This window comes from Lepisma saccharinum, unplaced genomic scaffold (genome assembly GCF_977018435.1).
Source record: "Lepisma saccharinum unplaced genomic scaffold, izLepSacc3.1 HAP1_SCAFFOLD_43, whole genome shotgun sequence".
NCBI classification, from domain to species: domain Eukaryota; kingdom Metazoa; phylum Arthropoda; class Insecta; order Zygentoma; family Lepismatidae; genus Lepisma; species Lepisma saccharinum.
In genome coordinates this window covers 1,077,339-1,084,873 of record NW_028142903.1, presented here as the reverse complement: position 1 = coordinate 1,084,873, position 7,535 = coordinate 1,077,339, and positions in this window count along the sequence as shown.

Below are 7,535 nucleotides of genomic sequence, written 5' to 3'. Positions count from 1 at the left end.
TTTTTTATATTGACCACGGCTCTTTTGTTTTTGATATTAGCAGGCAATGGCACATAAGTGGATCCTTGTAATGGGTTGAATTCAGAAATATTAACATAGAGCTTGTGTGATGAACCGCATAGGCTCCATCCGGACTCTTTTGCCGCAAATTCAGAATGTTTGATATTTAATTGATCTATTAGCCTGCTTATTATTTTATCTGAATTTGAATTTGAATATACAGGTACAGTTTCTGTTATGTGGGGATGTGTAAATTTTGTGCCGTTTGGTTTCTTATATTGTACAAACAATTTGAGAGAGAGCTTATAAGAGCCATTTTGTGCATTAAGAATTGCCTGCAGATTAGGATTTATACTGTTTAAGAAATTCTCAATGCCGCATCTTGGCTCTGATACAAACCGGTGATCCCTTAATTGGCCGTTAAAACTGCTACGGATAGGTTCATGGCGTGGCTGCTTTGCTGCTCTGGCATTAAGAGGTGCTTCGTGCCTTCTTTTCAGTGTTTGTGAGGGCAATGTTGATGACTGTGCAGAGCAAGTATTTTTATGTATATATGTGAAGTATTGCATGTTATATTTTCTATTGCATTTGGGGCAAATTTTTGTGGGAGTTCTGCTTTTGTCTGGATTACAAATTTTTTGATGCTTGGCCCAATTGGGGCTGGATATATTCTTATTGCATTGATTACAATGTTTTTGATTTGGCATTTTTGTTGTTGTTTATTATATACAATTTCCTGGGATTCAATTCAAAACTTTATACTGGATAAAAATATCAGTTGGGTTCAGCACTGTACTTTGTGTGTGTGTATGTATGTATGTGTGTATACACTTAATATTTTTGGCTTTGGTATTTATATACAATTTCTTGGGGTTCAAATCAAAACTTTATACTGGATCAGTTGGGTTCAGCACTGTGCTTTGTATGTGTATGTATATATGACCTTACTTGGATTATTCCGCCAAATTATATGCTTCAAGTCTCCAATCCAGCAATGGTGAAGAATCTGCACTGTGCCCTGGCTTTTATAGTTTTACAGAGCCAATAGAAACACTGTGGGGGTGCATTCAGAAACATGAGCTATTCTCTAACATTTTTGCCGAAGTACTTTCTTCTGAATGCACCTCCCGTTTTTCTGCTGAGCATATATGCAATCCGTATCGCAGCGCCTCCACGCTTAGGGGAGCGGAATTGTCTGGAACTAATCGATGCAATCCATATCGCAGCGCCATTGCCTCCCGGCGCGGCGGTGGACAACTCTGGAACTAATCGATCAGAATAAAACTGCCCGAGCTCGCTCTAATAAGACTCAATGCGGGCAAATAGAACTGTGCACCGTGCGGAAAGTATCGATCCCACCGCTTTGGGGCCGTCATGCGCACATATTGTTCAAGTATTGATCTTTTATCCTCTCGGGGCTTGATTTTATATATGAACAGATTACAACAAAGAAACTCAATGTAACAAATGCAAAATATCCTAGTTTCTATTCAATCCATTTATCTGAATTGAAGAAACCAACAATTCACATATCCCCATATCATTGTATGCTTGTCCTATTATTTTGCTAATAGGCAATGTTCTTGAAGAGTCCTAATAGGCAATGTTCTCAAAGAGGCCTAATAGAACAAGATACAGCGGTATGAGAAAATATGTAAATTAAAGATATTTTAGTAATATACGACGTCTAAGAAAGGAATATTCAGCTCCAAAGTACTTTGTTTATTGCTTGCTACCATTTCCCTATTACTGGCAAAAGAAGTTAAAAATATTGACATAATGAAAAAATTGGACTTGTTCCCAAGTATTCACCGAGTTCAGGCATTTGCACATAGATGGGTCTGTTGTCACAGAGCAATTCTAGAAGAATTACATTGTTTTAATATTAGATATGTAAATTAAGCCTGGTGTCCAATTGAACTTAAACTAGAAATAAATATGTATGTATGTATGTGTGTGGGTATGTGTGTGTGTATGTATGTATGTGTATGTATGTGTGTATATGTGTGTGGGTGGCATAGTTTTAAGTATGGCCACAAGAGGGGCATATTTTTAACAAATTTATCTCACAGAAGTAGCTTTTATAAGTGTAGCCTCATCAATCTGAGGGGGTCATACTTTCTCATGGAATCCATGAGGGCTTTTTCACAAAAATCTTGGATTATACGGGGGTTCCACACTTGAGCAAAAAGCTCATATGCTCATGTTGAACTTGTTTTAAGTATAGCAAATCTGCTTGAGGGGGGGTTCATACTTTCTGGCACTGTCCGTAGTATCAATACAACTACTCTCCTATCTGAAAATTTGAAAATTCTTAAAAAATTCGTCCAAAATCTTGATGTCTCCAATCTCTTGTTTTGTACGTTTTTTCCACGTGTCTTGACATCCAATGTATCCCTGCAAAGTTTGGTGAAGATCTGAGTATGTAGTTTTTGACCTTATCTGGAACCTCCCATCTGAAAATTTGAAAATTCCTAAAAAATCCGTGCAAAATCTTGATGTCTCCAATCTCTTGTTTTGTACGTTTTTTCCACGTGTCTCGACCTCCAATGGATCCCTGCAAAGTTTGGTGAAGATCTGAGTATGTCGTTTTTGACCTTATTTGGAACATCCTTTCTGAAAATTTGAAAATTCTTAAAAAATTCGTCGAAAATCTTGATGTCTCCAATCTCTTGTTTTGTACGTTTTTTCCACGTGTCTTGACATCCAATGTATCCCTGCAAAGTTTGGTGAAGATCTGAGTATGTAGTTTTTGACCTTATATGGAACCTCCTATCTGAAAATTTGAAAATTCTTAAAAAATTCGTCCAAAATCTTGATGTCTCCAATCTCTTGTTTTGTACGTTTTTTCCACGTGTCTCGACCTCCAATGGATCCCTGCAAAGTTTGGTGAAGATCTGAGTATGTCGTTTTTGACCTTATCTGGAACATCCTTTCTGAAAATTTGAAAATTCTTAAAAAATTCGTCGAAAATCTTGATGTCTCCAAAATCTTGTTTTGTACGTTTTTTCCACGTGTCTTGACATCCAATGTATCCCTGCAAAGTTTGGTGAAGATCTGAGTATGTAGTTTTTGACCTTATATGGAACCTCCTATCTGAAAATTTGAAAATTCTTAAAAAATTCGTCCAAAATCTTGATGTCTCCAATCTCTTGTTTTGTACGTTTTTTCCACGTGTCTCGACCTCCAATGGATCCCTGCAAAGTTTGGTGAAGATCTGAGTATGTCGTTTTTGACCTTATCTGGAACCTCCCATCTGAAAATTTGAAAATTCTTAAAAAATTCGTCGAAAATCTTGATGTCTCCGATCTCTTGTTTTGTACGTTTTTTCCACGTGTCTTGACATGCAAAGTATTCCTGCAAAGTTTGGTGAAGATCTGAGTATGTAGTTTTTGACCTCATCTGGAACCTCCTATCTGAAAATTTGAAAATTCTTAAAAAATTCGTCCAAAATCTTGATGTCTCCAATCTCTTGTTTTGTACGTTTTTTCCACGTGTCTTGACATCCAATGTATCCCTGCAATGTTTGGTGAAGATCTGAGTATGTAGTTTTTGACCTTATCTGGAACCTCCCATCTGAAAATTTGAAAATTCCTAAAAAAATCCGTCCAAAATCTTGATGACCCCAATCTCTTGTTTTGTACTTTTTTTCCACGTGTCTCGACCTCCAATGTATCCCTGCAAAGTTTGGTGAAGATCTGAGTATGTAGTTTTTGACCTTATATGGAACCTCCTATCTGAAAATTTGAAAATTCTTAAAAAATTCGTCCAAAATCTTGATGTCACCAATCCTTTGTTTTGTATGTTTTTTCCACGTGTCTTGACATGCAAAGTATTCCTGCAAAGTTTGGTGAAGATCTGAGTATGTAGTTTTTGACCTCATCTGGAACCTCCTATCTGAAAATTTGAAAATTCTTAAAAAATTCGTCCAAAATCTTGATGTCTCCAATCTCTTGTTTTGTACGTTTTTTCCACGTGTCTTGACATCCAATGTATCCCTGCAATGTTTGGTGAAGATCTGAGTATGTAGTTTTTGACCTTATCTGGAACCTCCCATCTGAAAATTTGAAAATTCCTAAAAAATCCGTCCAAAATCTTGATGACCCCAATCTCTTGTTTTGTACGTTTTTTCCACGTGTCTTGACATCCAATGTATCCCTGCAAAGTTTGGTGAAGATCTGAGTATGTAGTTTTTGACCTTATCTGGAACCTCCTATCTGAAAATTTGAAAATTCTTAAAAAATTCGTCCAAAATCTTGATGTCTCCAATCTCTTGTTTTGTACGTTTTTTCCACGTGTCTTGACATCCAATGTATCCCTGCAAAGTTTGGTGAAGATCTGAGTATGTAGTTTTTGACCTTATCTGGAACCTCCCATCTGAAAATTTGAAAATTCTTAAAAAATTCGTCGAAAATCTTGATGTCTCCAATCTCTTGTTTTGTACGTTTTTTCCACGTGTCTTGACATCCAATGTATCCCTGCAAAGTTTGGTGAAGATCTGAGTATGTAGTTTTTGAAATTATATGGAACCTCCCATCTGAAAATTTGAAAATTCCTAAAAAATCCGAGCAAAATCTTGATGACCCCAATCTCTTGTTTTGTACTTTTTTTCCACGTGTCTTGACATCCAATGTATCCCTGCAAAGTTTGATGAAGATCTGAGTATGTAGTTTTTGACCTTATATGGAACCTCCTATCTGAAAATTTGAAAATTCTTAAAAAATTCGTCCAAAATCTTGATGTCTCCAATCTCTTGTTTTGTACGTTTTTTCCACGTGTCTTGACATCCAATGTATCCCTGCAAAGTTTGGTGAAGATCTGAGTATGTAGTTTTTGACCTTATCTGGAACCTCCCATCTGAAAATTTGAAAATTCCTAAAAAATCCGTGCAAAATCTTGATGACCCCAATCTCTTGTTTTGTACGTTTTTTCCACGTGTCTTGACATCCAATGTATCCATGCAAAGTTTGGTGAAGATCTGAGTATGTCGTTTTTGACCTTATCTGGAACATCCTTTCTGAAAATTTGAAAATTGTTAAAAAATTCGTCCAAAATCTTGATGTCTCCAATCTCTTTTTTGTACGTTTTTTCCACGTGTCTTGACATCCAATGTATCCCTGCAAAGTTTGGTGAAGATCTGAGTATGTAGTTTTTGACCTTATCTGGAACCTCCCATCTGAAAATTTGAAAATTCTTCAAAAATTCGTCGAAAATCTTGATGTCTCCAATCTCTTGTTTTGTACGTTTTTTCCACGTGTCTCGACCTCCAATGGATCCCTGCAAAGTTTGGTGAAGATCTGAGTATGTCGTTTTTGACCTTATCTGGAACCTCCCATCTGAAAATTTGAAAATTCTTAAAAAATTCGTCGAAAATCTTGATGTCTCCAATCTTTTGTTTTGTACGTTTTTTCCACGTGTCTTGACATGCAAAGTATCCCTGCAACGTTTGGTGAAGATCTGAGTATGTAGTTTTTGACCTTATCTGGAACCTCCTATCTGAAAATTTGAAAATTCTTAAAAAATTCGTCGAAAATCTTGATGTCTCCAATCTTTTGTTTTGTACGTTTTTTCCACGTGTCTTGATATCCAATGTATCCCTGCAAAGTTTGGTGAAGATCTGAGTATGTCGTTTTTGACCTTATCTGGAACATCCTTTCTGAAAATTTGAAAATTCTTAAAAAATTCGTCCAAAATCTTGATGTCTCCAATCTCTTGTTTTGTACGTTTTTTCCACGTGTCTTGACACATAATGTATCCATGCAAAGTTTGGTGAAGATCTGAGTATGTAGTTTTTGACCTTATATGGAACCTCCTATCTGAAAATTTGAAAATTCTTAAAAAATTCGTCCAAAATCTTGATGACCCCAATCTCTTGTTTTGTACATTTTTTCCACGTGTCTTGACACATAATGTATCCATGCAAAGTTTGGTGAAGATCTGAGTATGTAGTTTTTGACCTTATATGGAACCTCCTATCTGAAAATTTGAAAATTCTTAAAAAATTCGTCCAAAATCTTGATGTCTCCAATCTCTTGTTTTGTACGTTTTTTCCACGTGTCTTGACATCCAATGTATCCCTGCAAAGTTTGGTGAAGATCTGAGTATGTAGTTTTTGACCTTATCTGGAACCTCCCATCTGAAAATTTGAAAATTCCTAAAAAATCCGTGCAAAATCTTGATGTCTCCAATCTCTTGTTTTGTACGTTTTTTCCACGTGTCTCGACCTCCAATGGATCCCTGCAAAGTTTGGTGAAGATCTGAGTATGTCGTTTTTGACCTTATCTGGAACATCCTTTCTGAAAATTTGAAAATTCTTAAAAAATTCGTCGAAAATCTTGATGTCTCCAATCTCTTGTTTTGTACGTTTTTTCCACGTGTCTTGACATCCAATGTATCCCTGCAAAGTTTGGTGAAGATCTGAGTATGTAGTTTTTGACCTTATATGGAACCTCCTATCTGAAAATTTGAAAATTCTTAAAAAATTCGTCCAAAATCTTGATGTCTCCAATCTCTTGTTTTGTACGTTTTTTCCACGTGTCTCGACCTCCAATGGATCCCTGCAAAGTTTGGTGAAGATCTGAGTATGTCGTTTTTGACCTTATCTGGAACATCCTTTCTGAAAATTTGAAAATTCTTAAAAAATTCGTCGAAAATCTTGATGTCTCCAATCTCTTGTTTTGTACGTTTTTTCCACGTGTCTTGACATCCAATGTATCCCTGCAAAGTTTGGTGAAGATCTGAGTATGTAGTTTTTGACCTTATATGGAACCTCCTATCTGAAAATTTGAAAATTCTTAAAAAATTCGTCCAAAATCTTGATGTCTCCAATCTCTTGTTTTGTAGGTTTTTTCCACGTGTCTCGACCTCCAATGGATCCCTGCAAAGTTTGGTGAAGATCTGAGTATGTCGTTTTTGACCTTATCTGGAACCTCCCATCTGAAAATTTGAAAATTCTTAAAAAATTCGTCGAAAATCTTGATGTCTCCGATCTCTTGTTTTGTACGTTTTTTCCACGTGTCTTGACATGCAAAGTATTCCTGCAAAGTTTGGTGAAGATCTGAGTATGTAGTTTTTGACCTCATCTGGAACCTCCTATCTGAAAATTTGAAAATTCTTAAAAAATTCGTCCAAAATCTTGATGTCTCCAATCTCTTGTTTTGTACGTTTTTTCCACGTGTCTTGACATCCAATGTATCCCTGCAATGTTTGGTGAAGATCTGAGTATGTAGTTTTTGACCTTATCTGGAACCTCCCATCTGAAAATTTGAAAATTCCTAAAAAATCCGTCCAAAATCTTGATGACCCCAATCTCTTGTTTTGTACTTTTTTTCCACGTGTCTCGACCTCCAATGTATCCCTGCAAAGTTTGGTGAATATCTGAGTATGTAGTTTTTGACCTTATATGGAACCTCCTATCTGAAAATTTGAAAATTCTTAAAAAATTCGTCCAAAATCTTGATGTCACCAATCCTATGTTTTGTATGTTTTTTCCACGTGTCTTGACATGCAAAGTATTCCTGCAAAGTTTGGTGAAG